The 21,134-nt window shown below is 44.7% G+C and overlaps 1 protein-coding gene across 4 annotated transcripts in view; it reads right to left on the reverse strand.

The window, feature by feature from the left end:
- The window catches only part of PACSIN2 (protein kinase C and casein kinase substrate in neurons 2), a 132,078-nt gene that overhangs the window by 84,337 nt on the left and 26,607 nt on the right, over positions 1–21,134 (reverse strand). The gene's annotated exons all lie outside the window — the stretch shown is intronic.

Genomic DNA, 21,134 nt, shown 5'->3' on the forward strand with positions numbered 1-21,134 from the left:
AACACCTTTCTTCCTAGAGTTTTATAAAGAATTAAAAGTGAAGGGAGGGGCGCCTGGGTGGCTCAGTCGGTTAAGCGTCTGCCTTCGGCTCAGATCATGATCCCGAAGTTCTGGGATCGAGCCCCACATCGGGCTCCCTGCTCAGCAGGGAGCCTGCTTCTCCCTCTGCCTGCCACTCCCCCTGCTTGTGCTCTCTCCCTCTTTCTCTGGCAAATAAATAAATAAAATCTTTAAAAAGAAAAATGCAGTATCTCAGGTCACCGGTGACCTGCCTTAAAAAAAAAAAAAAAAAAACAGTGAAGGGAAAAATAAGAATAAATATAGCTTTAGGGTAAGAGGAAGATGTCCTAACTCATTTTAAAATGTATGCGCCCATGAGAATACATACAATATAGGGGCGCCTGGGTGGCTCAGTCGTTAGGTGTCTGCCTTCCGCTCAGGTCATGATCCCAGGGTCCTGGGATCGAGCCCCGCATCGGGCTCCCTGCTCAGCGGGAAGTCTGCTTCTCCCTCTCCCCCTCCCCCTGCTTGTGTTCCCTCTCTCGCTGTGTCTGTCAAATAAATAAAATCTTTAAAAAAAAAAGTGCTTGAAAAACGTATGCAACAATATAAAAAAAAATACAAACACTACAAGAAAGAGCAGGTATTGAAACTAATCTGTAAAAACACAAGAAACAAATATTTCGGGGAGGGTATGTGTTCTGGTAAGCGCTGTGAATTGTGCAGGACTGTTGAATCTCAGATCTGTACCTCTGAAACAAATAATGCAATATATGTTAAGAAAGAAAAAAAGAAGAAGAAGAATGTAGCAGGAGGGGAAGAATGAAGGGGGGGAAATCGGAGGGGGAGAAGAACCATGAGAGACGATGGACTCTGAAAAACAAACTGAGGGTTCTAGAGGGGAGGGGGTTGGGAGGATGGGTTAGCCTGGTGATGGGTATTGAGGAGGGCACGTTCTGCATGGAACACTGGGTGTTATGCATAAACAATGAATCATGGAACACTATATCTAAAACTAATGATGTAATGTATGGGGATTAACATAACAATAAAAAAATTAAAAAAAAAAAAAAGAAACAAATATTTCAAGAGCTCAGTTTCCCCCAAAGTACCCTCCCAGAAGATACATGGGCACCCCCCCCCCAACCCCTATGGCAAGCTAGATGCTACATTTAAGTGGTGGTGGCCAGAACAGAGCCGGACCATTCCCTCCCTTGGAACATGGGCCCCTAGTCTGACCTTATAACACAAAACAAAACAGGTTAAAAATATCTTTCCAAAATCTGTGTTTAGAAATTCCTTGATGGAAAAACACCAATAAAGCAAAGATCACATCAACACAAGGCTCAATTATTTGACATGATAATAATTCATACTACTTGGAAAATTATTATACTACCCTCTCCCCCAAAAAAAACAAAACAAAAAACAAACGAAAAGCAACAACAACAACACAGAAGTCAACCCAATACAACGCAAACTTCGCTGTATTCCACCATCAGCTTAGTTAGATCACTTGCACGCTTACAGAGGCACATGCTGGGGCACTAGGCCAGCCATGTTCTCTAGTCTGCAGGGAGGCCGGCTACTTCAACCCGGGGCTTACGGGGGGTTTAACGGCCCTAAAGGTCATCTTATCCAAGGACACTAAAGCTGGAAAAGGCTAAATAATGTTTCTAGAGACTACTTCAGTGTGCTTGACCACAACACACAGACTTTCTAAAACTAATGGCCTGGCAGTTATCTTCCAAAGCATTTTAACTAAATTTAAGCAGCACAAAAGTATGGTCACAGAAGTCCTTTTCTGGGGGTATTTTCTTCCACTAAGAAAGAATAAACACCTGAGTTCTGGCAGACCAAGCTGACTATCTACTTTTCCTTTTCATCAGCTAGTGTGACCAAAAACTCTTCTTTGCCTCAGAGCCCCACTTAGGGCTCTTGGTTATGAGAGAGGACGACAAGCACGGCAAGGTGGATTCATTTTTTTTTTTTTTTTTTTTTTTAAGTAATCCAACAAACACAAGCTGCTCAGTAAACATTTATATAGTGCTTATTTTATGGTTAATGATGAAAATAATCCTATCAGGGGACTGTCCCGTCTTCCATTTTCCAGCTCAAATAACTGAGGTACAGAGAGGTTATATTACCTGCCCTGCATCCCAAAGCTGGCACATGGGGGAGCCAGGATCCCAACCCAGGTAGTCAGCTTCCAGAATACAGCTGTTAGCCATTACACTGCCTCTCCTTCTTGGCTTCCCTCAATAAATCAGAAGCCGGTCTTGGATACAGCTGCTACGTAATAAAAATCTGATTTGAAGTGAATTAAGAATGCAGATAGCAGTGGCACTATGAAGTAATGAGCCCGGCTTTCCAGTGGCTGGGGCATTCTTTCCTGGTCCCCACAACCTCGGCCAGTGGGTTCCTAGCTGGAGACCAGCTGTCCTGACCCTCTGGAGGAGGACAAGGCTGGCTCTGGCAGCTGTCCCACCCCCTAAGGTGGTACCGGGACAGAAACACTGCTCCAGGAAACCCACCTGCTACCTCTCGCACGTGGTGCCTAAACTGGTGTTTCCAGTTCCAATCTGGTTTCTGTCATCAGACTTGAAACCTTTGGGCATTCATTCAACAAACATTAGTGCCAGGCACAGGGCTTAAGGCCACGGGGCCCCATGGTTGAAAAAGCCAACATCCCTGCCCTGGATTGCTCAGTGTATGGGCAGGGCAGATGTGTAAATAAATAAAAATGGCACGAGCTGATAACTGCTAGAACCAACATGCACCAAGGGCTGAGGGAACACTGGGAAGGGAGCAGTGAGCTAGGGTGGGAAGCAGGGTCAGGGAAGGCTTCATGAAGGAAGGGACAGGAGTGGGTTCTCTAAGAGCCTGCCATCAACCTACTCAAACCATGTAGATTAAGGTAGAAACTGAAACAAAATCCAGCAAGTTAGCTGAAGACTACCAATGCCTTCATGACCTCTGTCCTCAGCTGATGGCTGAGTCCACGCACAGCAGTCCTTTAATCTAGCATCAGGCACAGACATGAGGGCAACACCGGACCGGCTTTCTCTTCTGATACCTCTATCCTGTTATAGGATGAAAATGGCTACCTTCACCGAGCTCTTTTAAAAGACTCCATAAGATAGGTACTACTAGCCCCGTTTTACGGAAGGAAAACCACCACAGAGAAATTAAGCAACCTGCCCAGTATCACCCAGCAAATAATGGCAGAATGGGATTCGAACTCAGGTCTACCTGATACTTTCAAAGCCCATCCTCTCTCCGCCACACTCATGCCTGCCACGGAACTAGACCCATGAGGAACACGAGGATATCTGGCAACAGGTCATGTCACATGGGGTAAAGGATAAAATTTTCACCATGTGATTTTTCCCCATTCCTCTACTGGTCTGTCCTTGCTTTAATGCCACACTTTTTCTAAAACAGCTTTATTGAGATGTAATTTACATATCACATAATTCAGCCATTTAAAGTACACAATTCAATGGTTTTTAGTATATTTACAAGCTGTGCAACCATCACCCCAATTTTAGGACACTGTCATCATCTCAAAAAGAAACCCCATGCACTTTGGCTGCCATCTCCTTCTCCCCCCTTCCCCAGCCCAAAACAACCAGTGACTCTTACAAGGTGATTCTTAAAGAGTAATGGGCACACAGTCATCAGGTTGTTAATAACACAGTGCAAATTGCAGTTCTGTGCCTCAGTCCTCCCTTCTGGGCTAAAGCTAACAGCTGAGCCCAGACAGGACCAGGGAAAAGCCAGACAACTTAGAGGCAGGCACTGAGGTGAGAGGTGGAGGTATCTGGCCGCCCCATGCTAGATGGGCTCCACGATTCTCATGTGCCTGAACTTAGCAGAGCCAGGTGGTCTAGCAGCTGCCAGGATGGTGGAAATCATGCAAAAGCTCTAGAAGAGCCCCTCTGGTCACAAGACTTTACACCATTAAGAATGCCCATCTCCTCATCTCCAGAAAGACAAACCAGGATGGTATCCGCTACCACAGGCTGGGGGTAACCAGAACAAGAGTTGTTCTGAGAAGCCAAACTCTTCAAGGATTGATTATCAGGACTAGTGATGGCCTGGAGGAAAAGGTGCCTCCTCTGCTCCACCCCCCAGCCTTCCTCAAGTGCTAAGGAGAGTTGGGGGAAAGGGATCTACATACAGACCATGCACATACTTCCACAGAGCATACAGGTCACGGAAACAGCTCTGTAAAGCATCGCCACGCAATACAAAACTCAACACTGACGAGGAATGAGCTTCTGACAGATGCACACGGGTACCTCACAGAAACCTCATGGTGAGCAAAAGAGGCCAGATGCAAAAGGGTGCACACTGTGTGTTCTATTTACATGAAATTCTAAACCGGGCCAAACAAATCCATCATGACAGATCAATGTTTGCCTGTGGCCAGGGGCTGGGTGGGGGCTGACTGCACAGGGCACAAGGAAAAGTTCTGAAGTGATGGAAATGTTCTCTATCTTGCTTGGGACAGTGGCCACCCAGGCGTATCCATTTGTCAAAGCCCCTAAATGGGTCCATTCTGTTGTATGTAAATTAATATCTCAATAAAGAGAAAAGGGAGAGGAGGGGAAGAGGGGGGATGAGGGAGAGAAGCCTGCCGCGGAGCCTGAACAACGGAACCGTCCGCTCTCTCCACCAAGGACTGGCCTGCAAGGTGCCGCCGAGCCCCGGGCCATGCGCGCATTGCACTGGGCCTCAGTTCTTAGAAAAGCTGATCCTCTAACACACACAAATGATTCTGATGAAACTAAACGGTCCACTTTCTAACCAGGTTAACTCAGCTCTCCAATATCCCTGCAGTAAAAAGCGTGATAACGTCAGGCAGCGACTCGGAAATGGCAGCTTTCAGTGACAGGCTCCAGTGGCTGTTTGACAGTGAGTAAACAAGTAAAATCTCATGCGATAATTACAGGTATTAGCTTTTCTTTTTCTTCAAATGGTAAGTAAATCTTAAATTCTAGAATTTAAATAGGTTATATAGAACATTCTGATAGGTCAATCTTTTTTTTTTTTTGGTTGGGGAAAGAGGGTAGCAGCTATGTTCAAATCTTACGTGTTAACCTTTCATATTTTTCATGAAACAAGACATAAATAGAGCCATCTTGCCTTTAGTCTTCATATATATATATATACACACACATATATATAAATATAAAGGAATAAACCGAGCCAAATTTCTAACATTCTCGATCAAAGAAGAAGGTGCCAGAACAAGCTGAACTAAGTACCAGTTCTATCTTTGGCAAAGTAAAAAAAAAAAAAAAAAAAAAAAAAATTTAAAACCCTTTATATAAGCTTCTTTGCTTCCCTGGCACTCACCCAAAGCTAAAGAAAAAAATGAAGCCAAACTAATTAAAGCAGAAAGCCCAATTGAGAAAAACTTCAAAGCACCAATGTGATATGAAAAATATGTTAATTTCTTTTCTTACACATTTTATAAAATGCCATCATGAGAAGAAACACCTGGGTTTCTAACAACATCTCAGTGGTTAAGATGTCACTCGCAGTTCTGGGGCTAGCTCAAGCCTTCCTTGGACAACTCACTGAAGATGGAAAGTGATCCCTGAAGGAAGGTCTGAATTCAAAATGGAGTGGTGAACAAGATCTGTGGTGAGCTTTTGGGTATTTTCAGGAATAAAGTTAGAGATCTGCTCCATTCATGTTTTACTGGAGGTTTGCCAGTGTGATTTCCCCCCTCATTTATTTCTATTGTGCCCTCTCTATGCTAGACTCTGTAAGTTACAAGCTAAATAATTCCCCACACTTGTCCTTAAGCAACTTAGAGTTTAGTAGGGTCGACAGAGAAGCACCCAGAGGACCACACAGTGTGACAAGTGCTAACGGCACACCTAGGCAGGGAGCCCTGCTTGGGAGAGCGGGGCAGATGTGGGGAACCCCCAGGGAGGCTGGGCGTGGAGCTGTGTCAGGTAAAGAAGGCGCCCTGTCACTCGCCTCTCTGGCTGGGGCTTCCTCCTCCCCCAGCTTCACCGACCAGGGTATGCCCCTGAGGGTAGAAGCACCCAACACAAGGCTGCCAACTGTATTTCCTCCACTAAGGGCACTAAAAAAAGAAAAACCAATCACCTCCCATTATTTCATTTCAAAAGCATTTTAATAATAAAAAAGGCATTTTAACACTAAAAAGCAGGTCATACAACTTCAGAATGTATCAAAAGCCTCAAACTAAGTATCTCTAGCTTTGTAAAGAATAATGACAATGTTGATATTTTAGCCCCATGGCAGTAAAAATACCATCACGAACTGGTGTTTAGAAACCCTGCAAATAGAGGCTAAAATTAGGACTATTTTATGACATTTTATATACATTTGCCAGGATCTTTACATACAATGACTCTATACTTCATGATAACCCTGCAAGGTGGGACAACACTAGAGCCCCGGGGAAAGTGGCTTGCCCACAGTCACACAGCAGTCACAGCACAGAGCTACGACACATGGTTCCCTCTAACAGCGGAGCCCATCTGGTCCCACAAGCCTGCTGGGGTGACCTCTGCGGTCCTCATCAGAAATAAACATGTTTTATTGTTGTTGCTTTGGAGATCGCAAAGGAAGAATTCAGTTCTGCCTTTTTTTTTTTTTTTTTTGGTAGTCCCAAACAACCAACTCAAACCCTTTGTGAAACCCAGAGAGGTATAAATATGTAAATAAACAGAAATCATGATCCCAAGCATTCCAGAATGCTCCCATTTCATTCTCCTTCTCCATTTGGACCAGTGCTAGGGATAAAGAAGATGGGAAAAACGGGAAAAGATCAAGAATCCCGGGGCACCTGGGTGGCTCAGTTGGTTAAGTGTCTGCCTTCAGTTCAGGTCATGATCCCAGGGTCCTGGGATGGAGCCCCATGTCAGGCTCCCTGCTCAGTGGGGAGCCTGCTTCTACCTCTTCCTGCCGATCCCCATCTGTGCGCACTCTCTCTCTAACAAATAAATAAAATCTTAAAAAAAAAAAAAAATCAAGGAACACCTGGGTGGCTCAGATGGTTAAGCATCTGCCTTCGGCTCAGGTCATGATCCCAGGGCCCTGGGATCGAGTCCTGCATCAGGCTCCTTGCTCAGCTGGGAGTCTGCTTCTCCCTCTGCCTCTGCCCCTCCCCCCCATTCATGATCTCTCTCTCTCTCTCTCTCTCTCTCAAATAAATAAAATCTTTAAAAAATAAAATAAAATCAAGAATCCCAATGTGCTCTTTAAAAAAAAAAAAAAAAAAAGGGGCGCCTGGGTGGCTCAGTCGTTAAGCGTCTGCCTTCGGCTCAGGTCATGGTCCCAGGGTCCTGGGATCGAGCCCCGCATCAGGCTCCCTGCTTTGCAGGAAGCCTGCTTCTCCCTCTCCCACCCCCCCGCTTGTGTTCCCTCTCTCGCTGTCTCTCTGTCAAATAAATAAATAAAATCTTTAAAAAAAAAAAAAAAAGAATCCCAATGTGCCAAGAAACAGGGGACATGTAAACCCTTCCTCAAGAATACTATACTTCAGGGCGCCTGGGTGGCTCAGTTGGTTAAGCAACTGCCTTCGGCTCAGGTCATGATCCTGGAGTCCCGGGATCGAGTCCCAGATCGGGCTCCCTGCTCGGCAGGGAGTCTGCTTCTCCCTCTGACCCTCCTCCCTCTCACTCCCTCTCATGCTCTCTGTCTCTCGTTCTCTCTCTCGCAAATAAATAAAATCTTAAAAAAAAAAAAATTAAAAAAAAAAGAATACTATACTTCAGTTTGGCATGTAATAAGTATACATTTAGAGTTTAATGAATGAATCTAAAGCCTGTAGGCAGTGCTGAGTGCTATATAAATTCAATCTAAAAGATATGGTCTCTAACCCCTAAAAGCTTCCATTCTCAGGTCTGAAATGTGATTATAAATAGAACACCAACTGAGGGGCGCCTGGGTGGTTCAGATGGTTAAGCGTCTGCCTTCGGCTCAGGTCATGATCCCAGAGTCCTGGGATCAAGCCCCACGCTGGGCTCCTGGCTCAGCAGGGAGCCTGCTTCTCCCTCTCCCTCTGCCTCTCCCCCTGCTCATGCTCTCTCTCTCTCTGTATCTCTGTGTCTCAAATGAATAAATAAAATATTAAAAAAAAAAAAAAAAAGAACACCAACTGAGGCACCTGGATGGCTCAGTTGGTAAAGCAATCAACTCTTGGTTTCGGCTCAGGTCATGATCTCAGGGCCGTGAGATCAAGCCCCACATTGGGCTCCGCACTCAGCATGGAGTTTGCCTGAGATTCTCTGCCTCTCCCTCTCCCTCTGCTCCTATCCCTATTCACACACACACTTTCTCAAATAAATAATCTTATAAATACCAACTACAAACTTAAAAGTGCATCTCATTTTACAAATTTTATGTTTTTCTTCTACTTTTACCATTTAAAATTGAAGTCTACTGTACTTAAACAATCTTAAACAAGGCTCCCAATTGTACTTCAACATGGAATGAGATCCTGCCAAGTGAGGAGGTTAGAGGCTGGTCCCCTACAGGACCTCCACACCTACGTGGAAAAGGCAGAGCTGAGTGGGGTCAAGCAACAGAGAGGGGCAGTGGTGAGCAGATACAGGGCCTTGGCAAGCTTCTAGGTTCCTCCACCTGTAACATGAGGACAGCCTCAGGTACCACCCAGGGCTTGGGAAGATTAAGTGAGACAATGTACAGTGTATTTTTGAATGTTAGCCACCGAGGTCATCCCCTGATGACAGAACCAGAAGCTCTGAATGACGCTGATCACAGCTAAAGTCACGGAAGGGTCAAAGGGCCCTCTCTACGGATAGGGTTGAAACACAGTAGGCACATACTTAGGTGGAGGGCATGAGGTTAACCCCCAGGAAAGTCAGAGAGCAGGCAACCAATAAAGGTGAGAAAAATCAAGGAATCAATGACAATCTGAACGGAAGCAAACCCACAGTGACCACAAGGAACGAAGTATGGGCACGGATGGGGCTGGTTCAGAAGGTCTTATGAAGGAAAAGAAAGTGAAGGGACTTCGCCAAGAGGCCAACTGGGCTGAGCCACAGAGAGTGCCGAGCCCAGAACAAGTCTCATGGGCACACTGTGAGCCACCTGGCACGAGTCACAGGGAGAAAGCAAGCTGCTCGGCCTGCCAGTGGCTGCTCTGCATCTGTGACAGGTGACCCAGCTTAAGACCGTACAGACGAGGAACGCATTTCTCCCATTTGTGAGAGTGAGGTAAAGAAGGGCAGGTTACAAAACAGTTCAAATCATATGATTCTATTTGTCTTTAAAAATCACATTTGTGAGGTGGAAAAGCGTACATCAAGGTACTGACAGTGATTTTCTCCTTTTGAATATCTGTACTTGTATTTTACAAAGTCCACGCACTGATTTCATAACGAAGGAACACCCTGAGTTCCTTAGATTTTACAGCCAGACGGGCGACTCCAAGGCAGCGACTGGAAGGGCTGTGGAGAGACCACTGAGGCACAGAGGGCGCTCGGGACCACAACGCTCCCCATCCCTGAGCACCAACAGATAACAGAGAGCAGAGCCCTGCCTGCAAGACTTCCATAAACTCCCCTGTTTTGGATAAACCCTGGAGCAAGATGCCATCACCCAAAGCCTGATGCCTCATCCTCCAGAGGAAGGCGCGTCACCCTCGCAGCTGGCTTCACCAATCGTGCAATATTTCATGTGGGAAAGCCAAAGGATGGGGTTCCTGGGCGCACCCCACAATTCACTCCATAAAGTGTGAGATTTTATGAATCACTTCTGTAAATAAACGTAAGTCCCAGGAAGGGTCAAGGCCCTCCAGCTGCATCCAAAAGCAGAAGATGCTGGCCCTGGCTTCAGACCACCAAGCTCATTCCCAGTATAGAGGTTCTTTAAGACCTCAACGTCACACAAATTAATCCCATGCCGAGACAGGTCTAAGGGAGACATTCTGCAGAATAAGCACGTCTTAGTTTACCAGGTGAACAGAACCAAATGAAAGGCCCCATCCCCAGTGGCAGCCACACACAGGCAAGGGAAACTTCTCAAGCTCTCACAACTAGACCCCTCCCAGTGATAAACCTGAGAAAGGGGAGTCAGCAGCCAGACAGCCCCCTCCCTAAGAGGAGACAGATATCCCAGTGCTTCTGACAGCACACACGACCCACAGAGCCAGGTGACCACCAAACCCAGACAATGAACATAAGCACGCAAAGCTGTATAAAGACCTCTGACAGGTCAGAAGGTCCTGTGACAGGACCTATGCACTTGGATTAGGGTTGGGGGAAATTTTATAAACAGCTGAGAGTACTGACTTCCAGGGCCAAGATGTGGCCTGAAAATGTGGCACCGAGTGTGCTCACTATGCTCTGTGACAGTGTTCATTTTCATAACTCCTCACTCTGTGACCGCGTGTCTGCAGGTTACTGGGAGGGGAACACCAAGAGTGAGCTCACCCAGACCCTGGGTCCTTTTGTGCTTGTCCCCCCAGTACATGCCCTCCAAATCCACTTACAATTCCCCACCTATTAAAAAATGTCTTGAGGCTCAGGAGGGGGAAATAGGATCTTTAAATGGTATCAGTATTTCCCTGCTACACTTACTGAAACACCAGACCCACAGTTTGTAATGTCAAAATAGTGCACTTACAAGAAATAGGCCACGTCCCAAATTTGTTAGATTCAGATACTCTTTCCAACAAATTAATGACAATAAATAGTAAAGACTTTCTTTCTGTTCCACAAATGTATTTCAACTAATTTGTAACCTCATTTTATGTAGAATTATTTTCTGATGGCACACCAATTACTTTTCTTCCTCAAAGATGTTGAGAAATATTATTATTATATAATTTTTAGCAGTACCACTTAACAATGGTTTACACACAAGTTTTTCTTCCTATGGAGACCTTGGGGAAGAACCAAATACCTTTAAGATGAGTAACAGCCTGAACAACTCTGGCAACAACCAATACCATAACACCTACACTATCAAAACAATCTGGGATTCATTATATCTGTAGGCTGGAAATGTCTTCCTCTTCATCTTTTATGGAAAATGACAAATGTATAAAAAGTAGAGACTAGAATAATGATGCTTAGTTTCAGCAATTATCAATAGAGGACCAATCTTGTTTCACTTGTGATTGTGAAAACTGTTAAATGCTCATGGCATCATGCAGCCCAAATGTGTTTTTACGTGACCTGGCAGGTCCACAGCACTAGTCCTCAGTCTGGAAAGAGGAGACAAAGCAAGCAGAGCAGAGGTCCTCACCTGAAGGGAATGGCAACTTTATGGGGAACCAGAGCCCACGTAAAACATGTGTAAACCCGAGGAATAAAAATACCAAGCCCGCAAGGTGAGCCTCACCAGGGGTAAGTCATGCTGACGTCACTGCACTCCCTGATACGATGTGATAAGGAAGGCACTTCACCTGTGCAGTATTCTTCCCCAAAACTCATAAGCCCAGTCCAATAATGTGAAAAAGAAGGAAAAAAAAAAAAAAAAAACAACATGAGGCAAACCCAAATTGAGGGACATTCCACAAAATATCCAACTAGCACTCTTCAAAATTGTCAAGGTCGCGAAAAATAACACAGAAACTGTCACAGACGGAGGAGACCAAGGAGACAGGACAATTGAACCCAATATGATACCCTGGACTGGATCCTGGAACAGACAGAATCGCAGTGGAAAAACCAGTGAAATCCAAGTCAAATCTGTAGTTTAGTTAATAACACTGCACCAATGTGAAATTCTTCATTTTGACAACTGTGCTGCAGTTACATAAGATGTTAACATTAGGGGAAACTAGGTGAAAAGTATATGGGAATGCTCTGTATTGTCTTTGCAACTTTTCTGTATACCTAAATTTTTTCCAAAATAAAAAGTTTATTACAGAAATAATATAAAAAATTTAACTGGCTAATAAATATTCACTATATCTGTCACAAGAGTCAATGGCAATGTGGCCTTCATTTATTTTTTTAAGATTTATTTATTTTAGAGAGAGAGAGAGAGATAAAGAGAGCGCGCACGACTGTGGGGAGGGGCAGAGGGAGAGGGAGAGACTCTCAAGCACACTGCCCACTGAGCCCGCCTACCAGGGCCAAAATCAAGTCAGGCGCTTAACCAACTAAGCCACCCAGGCACCGTGAGGTCTTCATTTTAAAATGCAGCCACGGGGAGGCGGTGCCTGAGTGGCTCAGTAGGTTAAGTGTCTGACTCTTGCTCTCAGCTCAGGTCTTGGCCTCAGAGTCATGAGTTCAAGCCCTGCACTGGGCTCCACACTGGGTGTTGAGCCTACTTAAAAAATAAACGAATAAAATAAAACAAAGTTCAGCCAGGGAAGATGAAGCATATAAAGAAATAAAACAATCTGCAAAACTGTCTCAAAGAAAGGAAGCACCTTGAAATGAAGGCAGGGCCCCTGTAAGCTGAAGGCCACTCGAGGTAGCTGATGGAGCACACCCCAGGACACGGAGCATCTGACTGTGATAATGAACTGGGCTGACAGAGTGACTTCCAAACCACGAGACTGCCCTGCCTGGTCTCCCCCACCCCACCCTGCCTTACCTCTCCCCTCTAGCGCCTCTCTTCATTCATGCAGCAAGTTCTGAGAGTCTGCAAACTCACTGAGTGAAACTGATAAAAGGAGATTATTACATACCACCATATGATAATTCAGTTTTAAAAAATGGTTTTTTATGTATCTAGAGAAAAGATGAGCTGTGATCAGAACTGCACTAGGAAATCGGAAGCTGTAGCCCTGCACAGGGGATGGGCTGGAAGAAGCAGGATTCTGCCTTGGTCTTTCTGACCAGGAGACCACGCTTGGAAGGACTGAGCCTACCGCCTCACAATGACTGAAAATTCACCCATGCTTTTAAATAGCTTTGCACTTAATATAAATAGTGTGCTTCTTTATAAGAGTACCTTCCTATGTTTGAAACAGGACACAATTCTAGAAATAAAAGCACGCACCTGGTTTTCAAAGTATGAATCACATGTGCAGATTTAATTCATTCTGAATGGGATTTAAGAAAACTTCTATGGCTAGAGTCAGAGCAGCCAGCTGTCTGCCTGGGCACCTGAGCAAACGTCTTGCACCTGAAGGTCAGCTCAAGGAAGAATTTATGTGAAATATTCCTGCCCAAATGCCCTGCAACAAAATTACTAAAAGACAAAGAGAGAAAACCAGCAGTGATTTTTTGAAACAATCCTTTAAAAAAAGAGAGACAATTAAGAAAAGTTGTATTTGTTCTCCAAAACAACAGTTTGAAAACGACAGAATCTGCCATGCTTCTCACCGATGAGCAGCTTCATTATTTCTGTTTATCCAGTAATTGAAGAATGTCTTGCAAAATTCAGGTCAAAACTTCCCCAGTGCTCTGAATTATGCAACCAGGAATCTGTACAGTGCCACTGACCCACGCCCTCCACTGAGGCTTCGCTCTTCAACTTCACATTGAGAAAAGGGCACATATGCTTTTTCCGTTCATTTTTTAAATGTTTTATTGAATTAGAAACCCTCCAAATACGCCTTGGATTTTACACATTCAATAGTTCAGACTTCAGGGGCAAGCTCTCGGGCCGTGTGCCCGGGCTCACACCAGTGCCAGGCACAGCAGCCTACGCCAGATGCCCAGGGAGGTGGGTTGCTCGACTGTAAAAAGAGGACCAGCACCTCCCACCTCTCAGGTTGCAGAGAGGATTAAATAAGACAAAACACCTGGTCTGATACCTGACAGCCCATCTTGTCCCAAAATCTAAGTCTCCTTCCCTCCAAATCTCTCTATCCACTCCCCTTCCGGTTGCCCTCCATCTGGCCCACTAAGACCTAGGTACAACAGAACAAAAAGCCAATTCCACCAAGGAGCCAGCGCCTTTACTGTCCCCCCCCCCCCAGCTCTTTCCCATGAGCACCAGATGACAGGTACCACATGCAACATACTCATCTATTAATCGAATATGAATTTTATTTGTATTCCATCTACCTCTCCACTGATTTCCATGAGGAAGGATTTTCTTTTCTTTTTCTGAGAGTGACAGAGAGAGAGCACGTGAGCAAGCATGGTGACGGGGGCCGGGGGGGGGGCGTGGATCTTAAGCAGGCTTCATGCCCAGCACGGAGCTGGATGCGGGGCTTGATCTCACGACCCTGAGATCACTGAAATCATGACCTGAGCCAAAATCAAGAGGCAGATGCTTAACACACTGGGCAACCCAGGCGCCCCGGAAGGGTTTTTCTCTCGATGCTCCTGGTCTGTTAACACAATGCCTAAGTCCTCCCCAGGAGAAAACAGTAGAGTGCTCTTCCTGGAGGGCACTCCAGGAAGTGTCAAATACAGGCTTCTTGTCTGGGCGGAGATCATCATTTTTTAAAAGATTTTATTTATTCACTTGAAAGAGAGAGAGCTAGCACAAGCAGGGCGGGGGGGGGGGGGGGGCAGGGAGGAGAGAGCAGAGGGAGAGGGAGAAGCAGACCCCAGCAGAGCAGGGAGCTTGAAGCGGGACTCCATCCCAGGACCCCGGGATCATGACCTAAGCCGAAGGCAGCCGCTTAACTAACTGAGCCACCCAAGCGCCCCTGGGTGGAGATCATCATTAAAACATCATAAGCAAGAAGAACAAAGCTGGCGGCAACACAATCCCAGGTTTTAAGATACACTGCAAAGCTGTGGTAATCAAAACAGTATGGAACCGGCACAAAAACAAACAGATCAATGGAACAGAATAAAGAGCCCAGAAATAAACCTACACTTATATGGTCAGGTAATCTTTGACAAAGGAGGCAAGAATATCCAATGGGGAAAAGACAGTCTCTTCAATAAATGGTGCTGGGAAAACTAGACAGCTACATGGACCACTTTCTTACACAATACACAAAAATAAACTCAAAATGGATTAAAGACCTAAATATGAGACCTGAACCATAGAACTCCTAAAAGAAAACATAGGCAGTAAACTCTTGGATATCAGCCTTAGCATCATATTTATGGATCTGTCTCCTCAGGCAAGGGAATCAAAAGGAAAAACAAACTATCGGGACTACCCCAAAATAAAAAGCTCCTGCATGGCAAAGAAAAGACAAAAAACAAAAACCATCAACAAAGCAGAAAGGCAACCTACTGAATGGAAGAAGATATTTACAAGTGATAGATCTGGAAAGGGGTCAATATCCAAAATAAAGAACTTATACAACTCAACACCAATTAATTAATTAATTAAATTAAAAATGAGCAGAGGACTGAATAGGACATTTGTCCAAATAAGACATACAGATGGCCAACAGACACATGAAAAGATGTTCAACATCACTAACCATCAGGGACATGCAAATAAAAACCACTGTGAGATACCACCTCACACCTGTCAGAAGGGCTAAAATCAAAAGGACAAGAAACAGGTGTTGGTGAGGATGCAGTGAAAAAGGAACGCTCGTGCACTGTTGGTAGGAATGTAAATTGGTGTAACCACTGTGGGAAATGGTATGAAGGTTCCTCCAAATATTAAAAATAGACATATTATGTGATCCAGTAATTCCACTGCTGGGTATTTACCCAAGAAAATGAAAACAATAAATCAAAAAAGATACATGCACCCCTATGTTTATTGCAGCATTATTTACAATAGCCAAGATATGGAAGCAGTCCAAGTGTCCATCAATACATAAACAGGTAACAAAGATGTGATATATGTATGTATCTGTATCTAGATACTTACACACACACACACACACACGCACACACACACACACACACACACACACACACACACTGGAATATCACAGCCATAAAAAAGAATGAGATTTTGCCATTTGCAAGAACATGGATGGACCCAGAGAGCATTATGCTAAGTGAAATAAGTCAGAGAAAGACAAATACCATATGATTTCACTTATATTTGGAATCTAAAAAACAGAACAAACAAAAAATAGAAATAGACTCATATACTCTGAGAACCAGTGGTTGCCAGAAGGGAGGTAGGTGCAGGGATGGGCAAAACAGGTGAAGGAGATTAAGAGGTACAAACTTCTGGGGCGCCTGGGTGGCTCAGTCAGTTAAGCATCCTACTCTTGGTTTTGGCTCAGATCATGATCTCAGGGTCCTGGGATCGAACCCCGCAATGGGCTCAATAGGCTCCACATTCAGTGCAGCCTGCTTGAGACCTTCTCTCCCTCTCCCCCTGCCCTTCCCCGCCATGCTCTCTCTCTAAAATAAAAATAAATATTTAAAAAGGTACAAACTTCCAGTTATAAAATAAGTAAGTCACAGACCTGAAAAATACAGCATAGGGAATGTAGTCAATTTAATACTGTTATAACACTGTATGGTGACAGATGGTGACTACACTTATCATGGTGAGCACTGCATAATGTGTAAAACTGTCAAATCCCTATGTGTGCACCTGAAACTAATATAACACTGTACATCAACTATACTTCAAGAACAAAGCAAAAAGGGAAGAAAAAAAAAAAGATCATAAGCAATGGAAATTAGGCCTCTTTTCCTTCTCTCTCCACTGCAGACCAATGCAAGGCAGCCATCTGAAGCAAAGATATCTGTTCTGCAGACCCAGCTGAACTTCAAGGAGGCTGTACCAGAAGGTGGGTCAGGGAGAGTCAGCAAACCCACTTGGCTACTACACTCCGCTATATCCTCCACGCCTGTTAAGAAGTGGGTATCTCGTCCTATTCTGACACTCTTGCATCACTCTCTCACAGGTCCGAACCTGAGTGAGTTTAACTTACTAACTCATCCAAAACCCAATACCAGTACTCAATTATTAGCATTTATTAAGCTCTCATCACATGCTCACCATAAAATGCTAATTTTAAGGGATACAGAGATCCACTTAGAGAGTCTCTGTCCATCTTTGTGGTTCACTCATAAGGAAGTTAAAACCAAATTACTTTTATTAAAAGGCAGAATGGGGACGCCTGGGTGGCTCAGTCAGTTGAGCATCCGACTCTTGGTTTTGGATCAGGTCACGATCTTGAGGTCCTGGGATCAAGCCCTGAGTCGGGCTCTACACTCAGCATGGAGTCTGCTTAACATTCTCTCTCCATCTCCCTCTGCCTCCCCTACTTGTTCTCTCTCTCTCAAATAAATAAATCTTTAAAATAAAATAAATAAAAATCAGAACAGAGGAAGGGAGGGTTGCCTCTAGTGGTGATATGTTGATCAGATACAGACTGGAAACAGACCCACAGGTCTAGAAGAGGTAGAGAGGAATGGGGAGTTGTTTAATGGGGACAGAGATTCAGGTTGGGAAGATGAAAAAGTTCTGGAGATGGATTGTGGTGGTGACTGCACAGCAATGTAAATGTACTTAATGCCACAGAATTGTATAATTTAAAATGGTTAAAATGGTAAATTTTATATTATGCATACTTTCCTGCAATAAAAAAGTAAAATTTAACAACAACAAAAAAAGCAAAGAAACAGATCCACACATATTTCTAAACTCCTCTATGACAGAGGTGGTGTCCCAAGGCACAGCGGGGTCTCTCAATAGTGATGCAGACTCAACCAGTCATCCAAATGGAAGAAAATAAAATTGGATTCCTACTCCATGCAAAAATCAATTACAAAAATCAACTTCAGACAGACTAAGGCTTAATGTGAAAAGCAAAACTTTAAAACTGTTAAAAGAAAACAAAGTATATCTTTATGACCTCAAGACAAGGAAGGATTCCCTTTATCTTTTTTTCAAGATTTTATTTATTTATTTGAGAGAAAGAGATAGCACGAGCAGGAGGGGCAGAGGGAGAGGGAGAAAGAGAGAGAGAATCTAAAGCAGACTCCACACTGAGCTTGGAGTCCGATGTGGGGCTTGATCCCAGGACCCTGAGATCACGACCTGAACCAAAACCAAGAGTCTGACACTTAACCGACTGAGCCACCCAGGTGCCCAAGATTTCCTTTAAAAAATCATTAAAAGAGACACCTGGGTGGCTCAGTCAGTTAAGCATCTGCCTTCAGCTCGGGTCATGGTCCCAGGGTCCTGGGATTGAGTCCCGCATCGGGCTCCTTGCTCAGCAGGGAGCCTGCTTCTCCCTCTGCCTGCTGCTCCCCATGCTTGTGCACGCACGCTCTCTCTCTGGCAAATAAATAGATAAAATCTTTTTTAAAAAAACATTAAAAATACCGATCATTAAAGAAAAGATTAATATAGTGAACTGCACTGAAATTAAAAATGTTTAACAAAAGATAGCACGATGACAGTAAAAACACATGGACAAGGTAAGAAGTGATATCTGTATCTCATAGAACCAGCAAACTGGCTTCTAGGCAGTATGAAGAACCAACACAAATCAATAAGAATACAGACGAGTTTGGGCACGTTCAGGGTAGTACGGCCGTAGACATACAGACAACCCAAGAGAAGTACAGGAAAAGACTCATCGGATGTGTCAGCAAAGAGAACCCATGAACTGCTAACACCCATATGAAAAGATGCTCATCCTCATCAGTAACCAGGGAGAGGTAAATTAAGGACAGAATGAAAGGAACATTTGACAGCTACTAGATGGGTACAATTAAGAAGTATGACAATAGGGGCCCCTGGGTGGTTCAGTCCATTAAGCATCTGACTCTTGATTTAGGCTCAGGTCATGATCTCAGGGTCCTGTGCTGAGCATGGAAGTCTGCTTGGATTCTTTCTCCCTCTTCCTCTGTCCCTCCCCATGAGCATGCTCTCTCGCTCTCAAATAAATAAAATGTTAAATAAAAATAAAAAATAATTTTTAAAAAAGTGTGACAATAGTCAATTTGGGAGAGGATGTTTATCCATGTGATTAATTTTATGTGTCAATTTAATTGGGTCACAAAGTGCCCAGGTATTTGATCAAACACTATTCCAGGTGTTTCTGCAAGGGTGTTTTTGAGTAAGATTAACATTTTATTTTATCTTATTTTATTTTTTTATGGTGGGGGGAGAGAGAGAAAGAGCAGGGGGAGAAGCAGAGGGAGAGGGACAAACAGACTCCCCGCTGAGCACATAGCCCAAGACTGGGCTCAATCTCACGACCCTGAGATCATCATGACCTGAGCTGAAACCCAGAGTTGGACACAACCAACTGAGCCATGCAGGTGCCCCAAGATTAGCATTTTAATCAGCAGATTGCCTTCCACAATGTAGGAGGGCCCCAATCTAATCAGCCGAAGATACGAACAGAATAAAACAAAAAACAAAAAAACCCTCCCCCAAGTGAGGGGGAGTCCTCTACTTGCCAGCCTTTGGAGGGGCCTGGAGCTGTACCACAGTCTCTGCTAGGGCTTGGGCCTGCTGGCCCAGACTGTAGATTTGGGCTTGTCAGTCTGCATAACCACATGAGCCAATTCCTTAAATCTCTTTCTAGAGATACGCACATTCTATTGGTTCTGTTTCTCTGGAGAACCCTGACTAATACAATGCACACGGTGGAATACTACTCAGCAGTAAAAATGAATAGGCAGATTACTTATGATTCCTTTTTACAAAGCTCATAAACGAGAAGTGAATATGTTATTTATACATATATAAGTTTAAAAAAAAATTTTTTTTAAGATATTTTTTATTCGGGGCGCCTGGGTGGCTCAGTCGTTAAGCAGCTGCCTTCAGCTTGGGTCATGATCCCAGGGTCTTGGGATCGAGCCCCACATCGGGCTCCCTGCTCCGTGGGAAGCCGGCTTCTCCCTCTCCCACTCCCCCTGCTTGTGTTCCCTCTTTCGCTGTGTCTCTCTCTGTCAAATAAATAAATAAAATCTTTTTAAAAAAAGATTTTTTTTTATTCATTTGACACACAGAGAGAGAAAGAGTGTGCACTAGCAGGGGGAGCGGCAGGCAGAGGGAGAGGGAGGAGGAGGCTTCCGGCTGAGCAGGGAGCCCGATGTGGGGCTCGATCCCAGGACCCTGGGATCATGACCCGAGCTGAAGGCAGACACTTAACCAACTGAGCCACCCAGGGGCCCCTTTAAGTTTGTTTTTTGTTTTTTGTTTTTTTTTAAGATTTGAGAGAAAGAGAGAGAAAATGCAAGCAGGGGGAGGGGCAGAGGAAGAGAGAATCCTCAAGAAGACTCTGCACTGAGCGCAGAGCCCACCACGGGGCTCAATCCCAGGACCCTGAGATCATGACCTGAGCCAAAATCAAGAGTTGAATGCTTAACCAACGAGCCACCCAGGTGCCCCAGTATTCTTTTTTTAAAAAGGCAAGGTAATGAGGGAATGATAAAATATCCTGGAACACCTTACCCATTGGCAGGAAATGCCTCCTAGGAGCTTTCCTGTGGTGCAGGATGGTTAAATTCCCAAGCTGGGAGGCTGGCTTCAAGGTCTTTATTATTATGCTTCAAAACTTACACATCTATCACCTGTTGTTTTATATGACCTTTATTTTTTTTTACATGAACTTTAAATTGTCTAATAAAACATTTCAAAACTAGAGGTAGACCAGACAAGTGCCATAAGAAAGACACAAGGAGAGAAACACAGGTGTCCAACAAATATCAGGCCAAAGCCAAATGCTGAGACCCCAAACCCCCCAACCCCTAAAGGCTTTCCCGGCCAGTCTAGGAGCTGCACTCTGACCTGAAGCCCTCCAGAGTTCAGAGCATTCAGGCCTTCTGCCCCCCACGCCCCATTTCAAGAACACTGGTCCACTTATTTGGCATGTGGAAGAAGGGAGAGGTTGGAAATGATGGCTGAGCTGATTCCTCAGAGAGAGAGGAACAGAACCATGGGTACCTGCCAGGCTACCTACGCCTGCAGCTGGCCCTCAGTACTCTAGATGCCACACTTGGTTCCCGGTACTTGCCCTACTGCTCCCTGGGCCTTGCGGAGGTGGCTTGTTACAGTAACAATCCTCTTCCTCACCCAACCCCAGGAATTCATTTCTGGTTCCTGCAGGATGACGCCAGGAGCCACACCTGGTGGTGAAAGGCCAGTGGGAAGTCCTCAGGGACAGGTGGTCACAAGCTCCAGACAGAAGAGAGGGACAGGGCCAGCTCAGACTGGGCAGACACTGCCGAAGCCACTCCTCTGGCCCCTTCCCCATGAGCCTGTCACATCCACAGGATCATCTGGGGGTTCACAGATGTGGAGGAACAGTGATGCGTGCACGCCTCCCTGTCAAGCTGGAGCTTAATGGAATGATGACT

Source organism: Halichoerus grypus, chromosome 6, assembly GCF_964656455.1.
Source record: "Halichoerus grypus chromosome 6, mHalGry1.hap1.1, whole genome shotgun sequence".
Taxonomy (NCBI): Eukaryota; Metazoa; Chordata; class Mammalia; order Carnivora; family Phocidae; genus Halichoerus; species Halichoerus grypus.